Source organism: Littorina saxatilis, linkage group LG3 (assembly GCF_037325665.1).
Source record: "Littorina saxatilis isolate snail1 linkage group LG3, US_GU_Lsax_2.0, whole genome shotgun sequence".
Taxonomy (NCBI): domain Eukaryota; kingdom Metazoa; phylum Mollusca; class Gastropoda; order Littorinimorpha; family Littorinidae; genus Littorina; species Littorina saxatilis.
The window spans coordinates 69,708,687-69,722,608 of record NC_090247.1 but is presented as its reverse complement, the minus strand read 5'-3'; the positions used below and the strand labels follow the sequence as shown (position 1 = coordinate 69,722,608).

General features: G+C 40.3%; 2 long non-coding RNA genes across 2 annotated transcripts in view; both read left to right on the top strand.

Moving 5' to 3' along the window:
• The window catches only part of LOC138963126 (uncharacterized), a 154,160-nt gene that overhangs the window by 31,488 nt on the left and 108,750 nt on the right, over positions 1-13,922 (top strand). The window lies entirely within an intron of this gene.
• On the top strand, positions 5,483-13,257 carry LOC138963115 (uncharacterized). The gene is made up of 5 exons (XR_011454716.1): positions 5,483-5,637; positions 9,035-9,198; positions 9,717-9,790; positions 11,265-11,377; positions 11,948-13,257. It is a non-coding gene; the product is annotated as an uncharacterized lncRNA (long non-coding RNA).

The window sequence follows — 13,922 nt, the reverse complement described above, 5'->3', positions numbered from 1 at the left end:
AGTCGGCCCAGTACGTATCAAGAGCAAGGACTTTTGACAATGCTGTGAACGAAGAGCTCACTGCTGAGTTCGACACAATAACCTCGGCCTCTTACCAAAACCTAAAAAGAAAAACACCCAAAATACACGAAGCAACGATCCCACTAGCAGACTATATGTTCAACCGATATTTCAAGAAAGTGGGGGTAAACCCAGGTAGGATGGCCCACATTCGCATTCACCCCTTCCCATTTTGGTTCATGGAATCCCCCATTATCATCCCTGATCATGATCTGGGTGTAACAAAAAAAAAGATAACCATGTACTTGTCTCATCAATAGTAAAAGAAATAATCTCAAACAATAACAAAGATCACCTACAAATATTTACTGACGGCTCCAAAAAAAATGATGACCAAGCTGACTGTGCTTTTGTCATTCCTGACCTCAAAATAAGTTTAAAAAATTAAACTCAACAAGGATGTGTCCATTTTCACTGCAGAAATGCTGGTTACGTTATCTTAAGAGCATGCCACCATATCAATGACCCCCCTCGACCTCCAACAAGAGTCGTGATTTTCTCCGACTCAAAACCAGCATAACTGCTCTTCAAAATGGTTCCAGAAACCGGGAAGAGCTTCAGACGGAAATATTGTTCCTCTGTCACCAGATCATTGCCTCTTGAACAGAACTGACCCTTAGGCTACGTACTTCCCCTCACACACATGGATCAGAGGCAAGGATATGGCTGACAGAGAAGCAAAAGACGCTGTTACAGATCAAGCAGCATTTCATGACATAAAATTAACAAAGACGGGAGCAAAACACAAAATGGCCAAAGTTGCCTGGCGTCACTGGGACTGGGAAACAGAATTGAAAATAGAAGGCAATGCCCATGGTTGGTTTTTCTGCCCCGACAAACAAAACAAAACAGGCCTACACTCCCCACCTCCCTCCTTAAAATACTTCTCAGAATTCGCACGGATGGCCATGGATGCGCTCACAAGTGCTTTCCCCGTCTCTGTGAATGTGGACAGTTTATATCTTTGTTACACCTCTTTGACCGCTGCCAATCACTCCAGCAAGATTTCTGCAACCTACACACCCTTGTCAACGAACATAACCTGAAACCCCATGAGTTTTTTTTTAGATAAACATTGCACGCTTCAATGGAAGCTGGCATACACCCTGTGTCTCTCAATAGTAGAAGGCTGAAATAGGATATCTGTTTTAAAAAACCCTGATCTCCGTTCCTCACACCGAGCTTTTTCTTCTTCATTGTATTATTTTTCCAGTTATCTATTTACTTACCTATTCCGCCAAAAATATAACAATATCCCACATAACAAAAATTAAAAAAATAAGCCTACAAAACCGCTCCAGTCCAACCATATTCCGCGTACACAATCTTCACTTCCATCCCCATTTTGAAATATCGCAACAGACTTCCAGATATAATTATAACACGATCATATATGTGTTCTCTGGTTGCATGTTTGTTCAGTGTCTTGTCCCCACATAAAGCATATTAACTCTACCTGTCCTAAAGCAAGTTGCAGTTCTAAGAGGACGTTAAAACTAGTTATCATCATCAACACACACACACACACATATGAAAGAACCCATGTATATTTTTATGATTGTTGTTTTGGTCTGAATACAATTTGGAATCTTACTACACTCTTGTTAATTGATTTTACATTTTGTTGTCAGAAGTATTTTGTTCGTCGGTTCGTGTCTGGTGCGTGTGGTTTGAATGCCGTCCTGTCAAATGTCTTTTAAAAACACATTCACGGTAACATCTTCGACGCAGACACAGACAGTTAGGAAGGGCTCCTAATATGGACCACTTTTTGTTTCATGCTGATAACTTGCTTGTTTTCTTGCGAAGAAGTTTTATTTTGTGTTTGGTAGTCCTTTTCTCTTAGGTTAACCGTTAGGCCTAATTAGAGTGAAATAGCTTTGATAAACATTCCACAAAAATTAAATACAGACAAAATCACAAATGGTCCATAATAGGAGCCTGGGCGCCTAATATGGATCAGTGAAGCGGCCTTCACAAATCACTGTAAAAAGCCCCCTATACTTCAAAATAACATGATACAACTTAGTGTACAAGTCAGTCTAATTCAAATATGCTTTAGATTGATATGTTTCGGGTTGATGAGAGCATTATTTGAAGCACACCAGGAAACTAAAGAAGCTTATCAAAAACAGAGTGAAAATAAGTGAAATTATCAACTTCCACGAAAAGAAGACTTTTTTTTTTTTTAAATCTCGAGGACTAGTTATAGGTTATTTCCAGCAAGCTTCTTAATGAATTATTGAAAATAGCTTTTAGCTTTTTTTTCTCGATTTGTTGAAGGTGGTCCATATTAGGGGACTCGCACATACTTTGAGATCTTGCTAATATTTTTTGTTTGCACGGTAAAAACTCGGGGTCAACCCTGCTAAAATGTAACAAATGCGGTCTTAGCTGTCATATATAGCAATTTTTGTGTGATAAAAGCTTTGGCTGTGGACAGAAACGAGTCCGTTTTCGGCGGCAAAGCCGTTTAGAGTGAACGCTGCCAAACTGAGTGAAAAAAAGAGAAAAAGCCTAACGGTTTTGAGATTTGTGTTTCTGCAATACAGCGAACAAAACTTTTTTGAGCGCTCAAGCGCCGTTAGTTTTTCAGAACAGGAGGTGGTCCATATTAGGAGCCGGTCCATATTAGGAGCTACGTGAAGCTACCACCGCTCGGCTTTACACACACACACACACACACACACACTTTTAATTAGTTGCTTTTGGCACACGGCCTCATCATCTGAACTTGAAACAAGTCGCGTAAGGCGAAAATACAATATTTAGTCAAGTAGCTGTCGAACTCACAGAATGAAACTGAACGCAATGCCATTCAGTTTCAGCAAGACCGTATAGGCCCATTGCAGAAACTCAAGTTAACAACAGCATTTCTACTCGGCGCGCGCGGTATGAGAATCACGGGTCGTAACTCTCTGGAATTGGTCATCCGCCGCCATGTTGGATGCCTTGCACGATCTCTGACAGTGCTTGAGCGTTGGGAGGCGACTCGACAAAAGTGAAAATGACACGTTGTGTGGCCAAAAACTGCAGTCAGCAGGCACACTTTAGGATCCCTAAAGTTGTTTACCATCAGGGTGACAACTGGAAGGAAGTTACTGAGCGGAGAAGACGATTATAACTGGTTATTTTTTGCTGTATGCAGTGCGCTAATCAACAATTGTCCATCGGTTGTGCCTTTAGAGTGAACACTGTGATAGGATGCTTTGAAAATTATACTTTGCAGTAGTTACCTGAGCTGCATTGTACCTCATTTGCCTGTCTTTAGAGCTTTATCTTGTGAATTTTGGTGCACCGTCTGCATGGTAATTTGAGATAAAGAATAAATAAATGAATATAATAATGTATTCTTGCTTTACTTTTTACATTTAGTCAAGTTTTGACTAAATGTTTTAACGTAGAGGGGGGAATCGAGACGAGGGTCGTGGTGTATGTGCGTGCGTGCGTGTGTGTGCGCGTGTGTGTGTGTGTGTGTCTGTCTGTCTGTGTGTGTGTGTAGAGCGATTCAGACTAAACTACTGGACCGATCTTCATTATGAAATTTGACATGAGAGTTCCTGGGTATAAAATCCCCAGACGTTTTTTTCATTTTTTTGATAAATGTCTTTAATGACGTCATATCCGGCTTTTCGTGAAAGTTGAGGCGGCACTGTCACGCCCTCATTTTTCAACCAAATTGGTTGAAATTTTGGTCAGGTAATGTTCGACAAAGCCCGGACTTCGGTATTGCATTTCAGCGTGGTGGCTTAAAAATTAATTAATGACTTTGGTCATTAAAAATCTGAAAATTGTAAAAAAAAATAAAAATTTATAAAACGATCCAAATTTACGTTCATCTTATTCTCCATCATTTTCTCATTCCAAAAACATATAAATATGTTATATTTGGATTAAAAACAAGCTCTGAAAATTAAATATATAAAAATTATTATCAAAATTAAATTGTCGAAATCAATTTAAAAACACTTTCATCTTATTCCTTGTCGGTTCCTCATTCCAAAAACATATAGATATGATATGTTTGGATTAAAAACACGCTCAGAAAGTTAAAACAAAGAGAGGTACAGAAAAGCGTGCTATCCTTCTTAGCGCAACTACTACCCCGCTCTTCTTGTCAATTTCACTGCCTTTGCCATGAGCGGTGGACTGACGATGCTACGAGTATACGGTCTTGCTGCGTTGCATTGCGTTCAGTTATTCTGTGAGTTCGACAGCTACTTGACTAAATGTTGTATTTTCGCCTTACGCGACTTGTTATGTTGTGCTGTTGTGTTAAAAAGGCAGATCCCCTTTGGACTCATGCATGCACAGTTTTCTTCATTTTGTCTGCATACACAGTGAAATACGCAAAAAGAACAAGAGTGCAATGAAGAAAACTAACAAAGACGGCATCCAATATGGCGGCGCGAAGAGAGTATGAGCGGAGTTGTGCCCCTTTGGGCTAAAGCTAGCCGATCCATTTGATAACGTCACGCCGAGTAAGAAGAATGAATTGGACCTATACTCGTAGCATCGTCAGTCCACCGCTCATGGCAAAGGCAGTGAAATTGACAAGAGCGGGGTAGCAGTTGCGCTAAGAAGGATAGCACGCTTTTCTGTACCTCTCTTTGTTTTAACTTTCTGAGCGTGTTTTTAATCCAAACATATCATATCTATATGTTTTTGGAATCAGGAACCGACAAGGAATAAGATGAAAGTGTTTTTAAATTGATTTCGACAATTTAATTTTGATAATAATTTTTATATATTTAATTTTCAGAGCTTGTTTTTAATCCGAATATAACATATTTATATGTTTTTGGAATTAGCAAATGATGGAGAATAAGATAAACGTAAATTGGGATCGTTTTATAAATTTTTATTTTTTTTTACAATTTTCAGATTTTTAATGACCAAAGTCATTAATTAATTTTTAAGCCACCAAGCTGAAATGCATTACCGAAGTCCGGGCTTCGTCGAAGATTACTTGACCAAAATTTCAACCAATTTGGTTGAAAAATGAGGGCGTGACAGTGCCGCCTCAACTTTCACGAAAAGCCGGATATGACGTCATCAAAGACATTTATCAAAAAAATGAAAAAAACGTTCGGGGATTTCATACCCAGGAACTCTCATGTCAAATTTCATAAAGATCGGTCCAGTAGTTTAGTCTGAATCGCTCTACACTGACACACACAGAGACACACACACGCACACACGCACATACACCACGACCCTCGTTTCGATTCCCCCTCGATGTTAAAATATTTAGTCAAAACTTGACTAAATATAACAACTACAAAACACAACAACGTACAACAACAGCATGGTTGTGCCTGTCGGGTTATCAGTCACCATAAGGTGCCTGTACTTGTCAGTCTCTCTTTTTAGATCAGTGCCAGTGGCCTGTGCCGGCGATAGTTTGGTAAAGTCGCGCAGACCGCGCATGCGCCATGTGCAGTTATCAAAAATGGCGGATAAATCTAACTCGTGCTAAGAAACGTTTCAAAACCAAGCTTTATGGACGTTTTTATGACTACGTACTCCAGCAGACATCAACTTGTGGTCGACGTGTGTGGGTTTTGCTCAAAATACGTAAGTATTCGTCAGCCGTTTGGCTTCTCGAATTAAGTTTCAACTTTGTCTCTGTCTCGAACCACAGGCGGAAGGTATCCTTCACTGGACCACAACTTTCTATGAGTATGAAAGTAGTCTGGTGGTCCAGTGGACGATACCTTTCGCCTGTGCTCGAACCAAATACTAAGCGTACCAGTTACCACACTGTCATACTCATAGTGATAGCACTGATACATTTGTACAGGTAAACATGGCTGTTTGCTGAAAATCAGTCTTTGTGAAAAATTGTAATGATGTCTCTGAAGTTTGATTCAGTCCCTAATTCATTCAGTGATTCATTTTGATGGGACGTCAACCCATGGTGAGACTAATAATGATATTTGATCGTATTCTGCCAGTGCCATTGCCAACTGCCATGGTTGTTCTTGTGTGCACTAATTAGTAATTTACTAGCAATAGGAGTTCGAGTTCTACTATAGTAGTATTTTACTAAATCATTACTACTAGTACTAAATACTACTGCTACTACTAGCTTTAAACAAGCTATGGTTTGAATGACCAGCTAAATGCTAATAGTTAATAAGTACATTATTTTTGCATCAGCGAGGTATACATAAATTTAACGAAGTGGATTCACAGCGCGCGTCGCGTTGTGCAGCGTTGCGATTTACAACGCGCTGCGCTACGAGGAACGCTGCAATTCACGACGCGCGATGTATTCTGCCGATACATTTCCTTCACAATCGCAAAGTTTACAACAGCTACATCTATCTGATCTATTTGAGAAATAAAACTGTCAATAAAACGAAAAACAGAGCTGAGCCATTCTCTCTCTCTCACTCTTTCAACTGAATTCACCAGTATATCGCCGCGTCGATGTAAAAACGTGCCTACCTCTGCTGAACAATCCTTCTCATTGCGGTCAATGCGCATGCGCCAATCTTGGACTTACAAAAATGCGACCCTTTGACCGATCGAACCATGGGTTAGGGTAAGGCTAAGGGTTAGGTTGTTCACGACCTGATTAATCTCCCCATGTTAGCGCATGCGCATTGACCGCAATGAGAAGGATTGTTCAGGCAGAGTTTTCAGTTTGTGACACCGGCCTTGAATACTTGGCAGTCATACTAATACTCATACTACATGTCATTGCAATGGCTTCTACTATATGAGTTGTTCTTTGCTACTGGTCACAAGTGGGGGTCAGCTCACACGGACGCATTTTTCAATACAGTCTAGGGGAGAAACTGGTCACAAAGCACCCAGTACATGCCAGAGAGATAGGAGAATCGGCACAATCAAAGAAAATACCAAAATCATTCAATAGATATGGAAATATTAAGATTCACTGTGAAAATGCCAGCAAAAATGGCGTCCAAAAACGGGAACGCACACTTGGTGCGTCTTTGAAGACTTACCTCCCGTTCTGTGTTGTTGATAATAGTCGTGTTTGTGCTGTTGTTGTTGAAATAGTATCTAATAAAACTGATGCAGTTCTTGAAATGTTGCAAATTATTGTTGTCTTTGTGAAATGCGAGAGTGTTCTGAGGCGTAATCTGCATACGGCTGATGTCCCACATAGGGTACCCCACTTCGATCAGCGTATCACTCCAAATGAGCTTCATAGCAGAAAAGCAGATACACTACCAACACACTGCATAACAGATCTACAAGTCTGAGCCAGAATCATTGAAATTTACTTTCTGTATAAAATATTGCAATCAAATTTGTTCACGATGTCCCACAAATAACGCAGGTTACCCTCGCCTTCGATTCAAAGTAACTCCAATCTGACTTAATTACAATCGAAACGCAGATGACGAACTGATTCACCACAAATTTGTGGTATTTTACACACAAATTTCAACTGTGTTGTTTCGCGATAAACAGCCATAAACAAACAAATGTGGCGCCTTCACGTCGCCTTGGAAGGAATAACGCAGGTGACCAAGGCTTGTTTCCGATACCTGTCTGATTAAAATCATCGTTTTTTCACGAATGACGGCTCTTTGGCAGATCTGGTGAGCTGGAAACTGTCTATGAATGTTTCATTTAATGTCAAATGCGTACATTCTTGTCGATATTGTTACCTTTGGGCTCATAAATTAAGTCAATCGTCGTGTTGTCCGAAAGTGACTTTTGTCAGCATAGAACTTACTGTGCTTTGATCATTGACTGAGAAGAATCTTCCGATGACACTAGTTCATTTCACTACGCGACTGCAGATCTGCAAGGAAACTTATGGCAGGGGAAATAAGCTTAACTGAAGACGAATAAGCGGAGTAACTGTTCTTCAACGGATTGCTCTTACACTGATCTAAATATTTAGATCTTGTCGTCTGCTAGTAAGTAGTCTTCGGTCGTGTGAAAGTCACATCTATTTCGACTGTGTGCATCGATCCGTGTAGTGAAATGTTGATCTTTGATGATTTGGCAACATAACTTCGCTAAATGTGCTTCGAGTGTATCTCCCCGTTAACCGCATTTGAAAACGTCTTTTAACAAGACCATGTTTCGACAGCCCAGACGGGGAGGATCCTCGATAGCTCACAGGGTATATAATGTTTTCCGCCGTTTTTTGAAGAATCTTTTCAAATTTGCTATTCCAAAAGTACCTTATGACACGACTCGAGTGGCAAAGAACATTCTCTGCAATTCCTGTCTCAGTCCGTGCAGCCGTTTCGGGTCCTATCGTCATCATACAAACATACACACAGACACACAAGAACCAGCTTTAAAAGTTAGATTATGTAGGAACCATGTGAACCAGTGATTTTTTCTTATGTACAACAGATACTACAGTATTTCTGCTTTATGAAAAGCAATATTTCAAAAACAAAACTAGAGATTTGAATTTTGACCACTTTTCCCCCTTTCTGTCACCAGTACTGAAGAACAACTCATATATATATGGAAAGGAGCTGAGTTTTTAAACTGGGATGACGTTTTTAAACAATTATCCGAGTACAGTGCCGCGGAACTGTTAATCGGTGTCACACCAGTTAACACTTCAGCAGCCATTTTGGAATTCGCGCATGCGCAGATCATTTTTTCAGCGTGGGTTTTTTTTCCAGTTGATTTGAACGCGTATATATATATATATTCAGTCTGCATAAAGTGCAATTTTGTAGTCTTGCAGCCCTGAAGTTGCTTTTGCATGTCCAAAGAAAGAGTGTAAAATGTTGCTGATAATCATGCATACATGTACAAAAATAAAGCGCATCAACAATCTGCGCTGGCGAGAGCAATAGCCGCGCTCTGGGAATCGCTGCGCTGCACAACGTGCCGCGCTCTGTGAATTGCCGCGCTGCGCTCTGTGAATCGCTTGCCTAAATTTAAATATTTTATTAAAAAAATACCGCATGGGTTTGCTTGACCAAATCATTTATCAGCTAACAATATGCTTTTATTTCAGTTGGACCTTACTTGAGCATGGTTCCGTTGTCTCCGCAACAACAGATTGGTTACTCAAGAATTGCAGGCATGTCCAGTTTGCAGCATGTGCAGGCTGACCCCGCTGAGTGTGAAGATCTGATGGCTGATCTAGACACAACATAAGCTGCTCGACACTATTCCAAGGTAAGCAAGAAGCTATGAAAATAGTTACTTTAAGTGTTACTTAGTAAGTGTACATTTTTGTGGGTGAACCATCGGTAACCGTCCCACCCACCCCCCTCGACACCCCCACCCACACATACAAACACGCACACAAACTTGGGTTTGTACTACAACTATTAGTATTAACTACTCTTCATAAATGAGTTATGTAATTCATCAGAGGTTTGAAGTCATTATGGTTTTGCAAATTAGTAAGAGACTATGTGGGTGCATGGATTCAGTAATGCGCAATTAATACATGCAATACTCCTGCTGGTGAGTTCACTACAAACAGGTACTACATTAGAACTGATCTATGTTATTTGTTAATGAGGATGATTAATCGTAATCTCACTGTCAAACTGTCATGATACTATTGCCATTGACAGTGCTAGATCACTTCATAAAGTTATTTTAGTAAGTAATCATATGATATTGATAATTTTGATATAGTGATTTACTGAAGGTGACAATGACATGTTATCTTCACACTATTCCAGGTACAAGATGCTAAACGTGCAGATATCAAGGGCTTGGGATTTCGGCTCCTGGAGATGCTACTTGTAACTCTTTTGTGAGTACCGATGTATACTGGGTGTTTTCTCAGTTTTTGTCCGCTGTCAGTGTGAGATTTATATTGTGGTACAGTGGAACCCCCCTGTTAAGACCCCCCAATTTAAGACTCCCTCCTTTTAAAGACCTTGTTTTCTCAGACTTTCTGTTCATAACCTCTGTAAAATTACCCTCCCTTTAAGACTCCCTCCTTTTTAAGACTGAATTTTCTCAGATTATTGGAGGTCTTAAAAGGGGTGTTCCACTGTATAACCTGTTTTTCTAGTTTCATGGTTTAGCCACGACTCACTTTGAATGAGGGTCATCTGCCAGGCATTTAGCTGATTATCTGATAGTGATAAGTGATATTTATTAATTTGCTATTTATAAATTACAGTTGCAGTAAACTAACACTGTCGCACAAAGTATGTGACTTTAAAAAAGATTTGTTTGAAATCATGTGAGCTCTGTCCACTAGATGATGGAGAAGGGAATTTTTCCAGTTGAGTCTGCAACATGGATTTTTCTCTCGGGATAACAAATACAGCAGGGTTCGTACAGGTCATGGAAAACCTGGAAAGTCATGGAATTTGATTTTTAATTTTCCAGGCCTGGAAAGTCATGGAATTTCAATTCAAGTCATGGAATTTAAAAAAAATAAGAAAGAAAGAAAAATTAACCTTTAGCACGCCAGCGGCGATTTTCGTTGCCCAGCCATTCCACCCCCCCTGCGATTTGCGTCTCCAGCACAAGGCTTGTTCGTATGACCAACTTCTCGTTCGTATTTGCATACGAGAATAACGGTATTTTTAACGGCACTTGAGCTTCCTTCCGTTATCTCGTCGTGTCGTCTGCGCTGCATTTGAGTCTGTTTCGTCGAAGTTTTTTGTTTTTGCATCGATAAAGTACTTTAGCGCTTCGACAAGCAAGATGGAGGATGATGAGTTTGAAACTTTCTTTCGAGTTGTTTCTTGACAACAAAAAGTATGTGGAATTGGAACGAATTACCGAGGAAGATCTTCGCAATGAACTGTGTATCGCGGTGAAAAAAATGACAGTTCGTCAAGTCACAGTGACGGTTACGAAACGGAATTTACGAAAGTGCAGATGGATACAAACAGTGGCTGGTCCAGTTTAGTGAAATGACAGGACCAGCAAACATTACCGATAATCTGACTGCGTAGCAAATGCTTGACTTGCTTGTCGAAGAGACACTGCGTAGAAACTGACTCAAATTCAGTGCAAAGCAAGCCAGTGTCAAAACTGGCAGTGACAAGACGTAAAAAGTTTGCGTGTTCGGAAATGGCGACCTGTGGATCTAGTCATGGAAAATGTTATTGAGGCTCATGGAAAGTCATGGAAAAGTCATGGAATTTTGTTTCTAAAAACCAGTGGGGACCCTGTACAGTATGGAAGGAAAAATTTAGGGTTGGTGTGGCGATAACAATAAAGATATGTCATAGTGACTTGACTAATTGATTTGAATTCTGCTGCAGGTCAGTTGTCCCCCACCTCCTGCTCCTGACCTGGTTCCGAGGAAATACGACAGGACACCCTTCAGCTTGCTGCACCATGGTGTCTCTTGGAGAACAGCAAGGAACAGATACAGGTGGGGTCGGTTGGGATACCGTAAACAGACTATTTTGTTTTGTTGGCCTTAGCATAGAGTCTGGGGATGTGAGATGTGCATGATGTGTTGTTTGAATCTGACAGTGATTGTATGAATTTTTTTATACATGTATTGTTGTCACGCGCTTTGAACTTCTGATAAGGCGCTTTATAAATGCCCGTTATTATTATTATTATTATTATTATTATAAATAGATACACGAACTTATGTTAGTTTTCACACATGAGCATGAAGGAATGTGCCTTTATGAGGAATGTATAGTGGCTTGCAATATTGAATTTGAGGGATGTGTGCAGTTATATAATATATTAGCACAGCTCAGTTTTCTTGAGGGTTCCGTGAGAACAGTGAAATTCTCCTTTGAGGACTGAAAAATATCTTGGATAATTGGTCTTAATTGGAGGGGGGGGGGGGGGGGGGGGTTAAAACATAAGTACATTCACATGTGTTTTTCATTTTCACTGTGTTAAGGTGGGGGAGGTCCTTCTCTACTTCTTTCTTTGTTTTCCCATTGACATATTTTTGTTCTTGTCTATATTTTTTACATAGGTTCACCATTAGTCCTCATCCCCAGCCGACTGTTTCCGCTGAAGCCGTGAAGGATACTTCTTCATGTAGGCGTGGACATCTTTTTCGTCGCCATGCAAGGCTTCCAGTACCATATAATTTTGTGAATACTCTGGGGACCTGTCATCGACTTTGGAAGGACGCTTTATTTTATAACACTTTGTACCCCATCTATGTTGACCAAGATTTTTTAAGCCGAGACCAGCTGTGCTGCAGCAGGTCACTCAGAATTGTAGCAACTGTGTATCAACAGGCTAGAATGCTGGCGTTAGATCAACGTTACAGGAAGCGACTGAAGCTAACCGTCTAAGCAGGATGCGGATATGTGCCGAATGAGAACAGATGCAATGTACATAGTGACTGTGTGTACGGATATCTATCCATACCTGGTCAGATAGAGCCATATGAGTGGGTACGGATATATCCGTACCTGGGAGACAAGGAGTTAAGACCACATCTGAACTGAGGATTTAGTCTCTCCATAATCAAACGCTGAAGAAGATTTCAGAATGAACTTTGTTAGATAAATTATCAATCAATCAATCAATATGAGGCTTATAGTTATATCACGCGTATTCCGTGGGTACAGTTCTAAGCGCAGGGATTTTGTTTCGATTTTTTTTTATGCAATTTATATCGCGCACATATTCAAGGCGCAGGGATTTATTTATGTCGTGTGAGATGGAATTTTTTTACACAATACATCACGCATTCACATCGGCCAGCAGATCGCAGCTATTTCGGCGCATATCCTACTTTTCACGGCCTATTATTCCAAGTCACACGGGTATTTGGTGGACATTTTTAGCTATGCCTATACAATTTTGCCCGTCGCGATATAACCTTCGTGGTTGAAAACGACGTTAAACACCAAATAAAGAAAGAATACAATTTTGCCAGGAAAGACCGTTTTGTCAATCGTGGGATCTTTAACGTGCACCCCCAATGTAGTGTACACGAAGGGACCTCAGTTTTTCGTCTCATCCGAAAGACTAGCACTTGAACCCACCACCTAGGTTAGGAAAGGGGGGAGAAAATAGCAGCCTGACCCAGGGTCGAACACGCAACCTCTCGATTCCGAGCGCAAGTGCGTTACCACTCGGCCACCCATGCCGGTTGTTATGATCGCCACATTTTAGGTCCCCCCCTCCCCCCCTTTTCAAACTTCCCCGCTTTTAAGACCTTACGTTTTTGGATTTTCTGTTCACAACCTGTTGTGCATTTACCTACATATTAAGCAGTGTTTCTTGTATAGAATATAGTCAATGTTTGTAAAGATTTTAGTCAAGCAGTATGTAAGAAATGTTAAGTCCTTTGTACTGGAAACTTGCATTCTCCCAGTAAGGTCATATATTGTACTACGTTGCAAGCCCCTGGAGCAGTTTTTTGATTAGTGCTTTTGTGAACAAGAAACAATTGACAAGTGGCACTATCCCATCTTCCCCCTTTTCCCGTCGCGATATAACCTTGAATGGTTGAAAACGACGTTAAACAACAAATAAAGAAAGAAAAGAATTCATCAACGAGTGATTACTGCCTCACCATAGCAGTTAGGCCAGTCTTACTAACTCTTACTTTTATTAATGTGCCGTGATGCAAAGACGTTGAGCAGTTTTCAGATGTTTATGAATCTAGGGCTTTCAAAATTTACTGACATGTTGGACTCCATGACATCCAAACATGAAGTTCAGTTACCCCTTTTCAACTTTAAAGGTCACATTGTGGGCGAATTTTTAGCAAAAAGTTGGAACATTGGTGTGACTGTTCTTACTCACAAGGGAAGTGATTTAGTTATTTACTGATTTTTATTTTGTATGGCCTTCTTTCACCCATTTAATCATTCATAAATGTTCATACCCAAGGGAAGTAATTCACATATATATCTATGGCCAATGTTTTCACAGGGCATCTGCCCCCCTCCCAACACACACTCACATGGGCTAAAACTTACATGGCT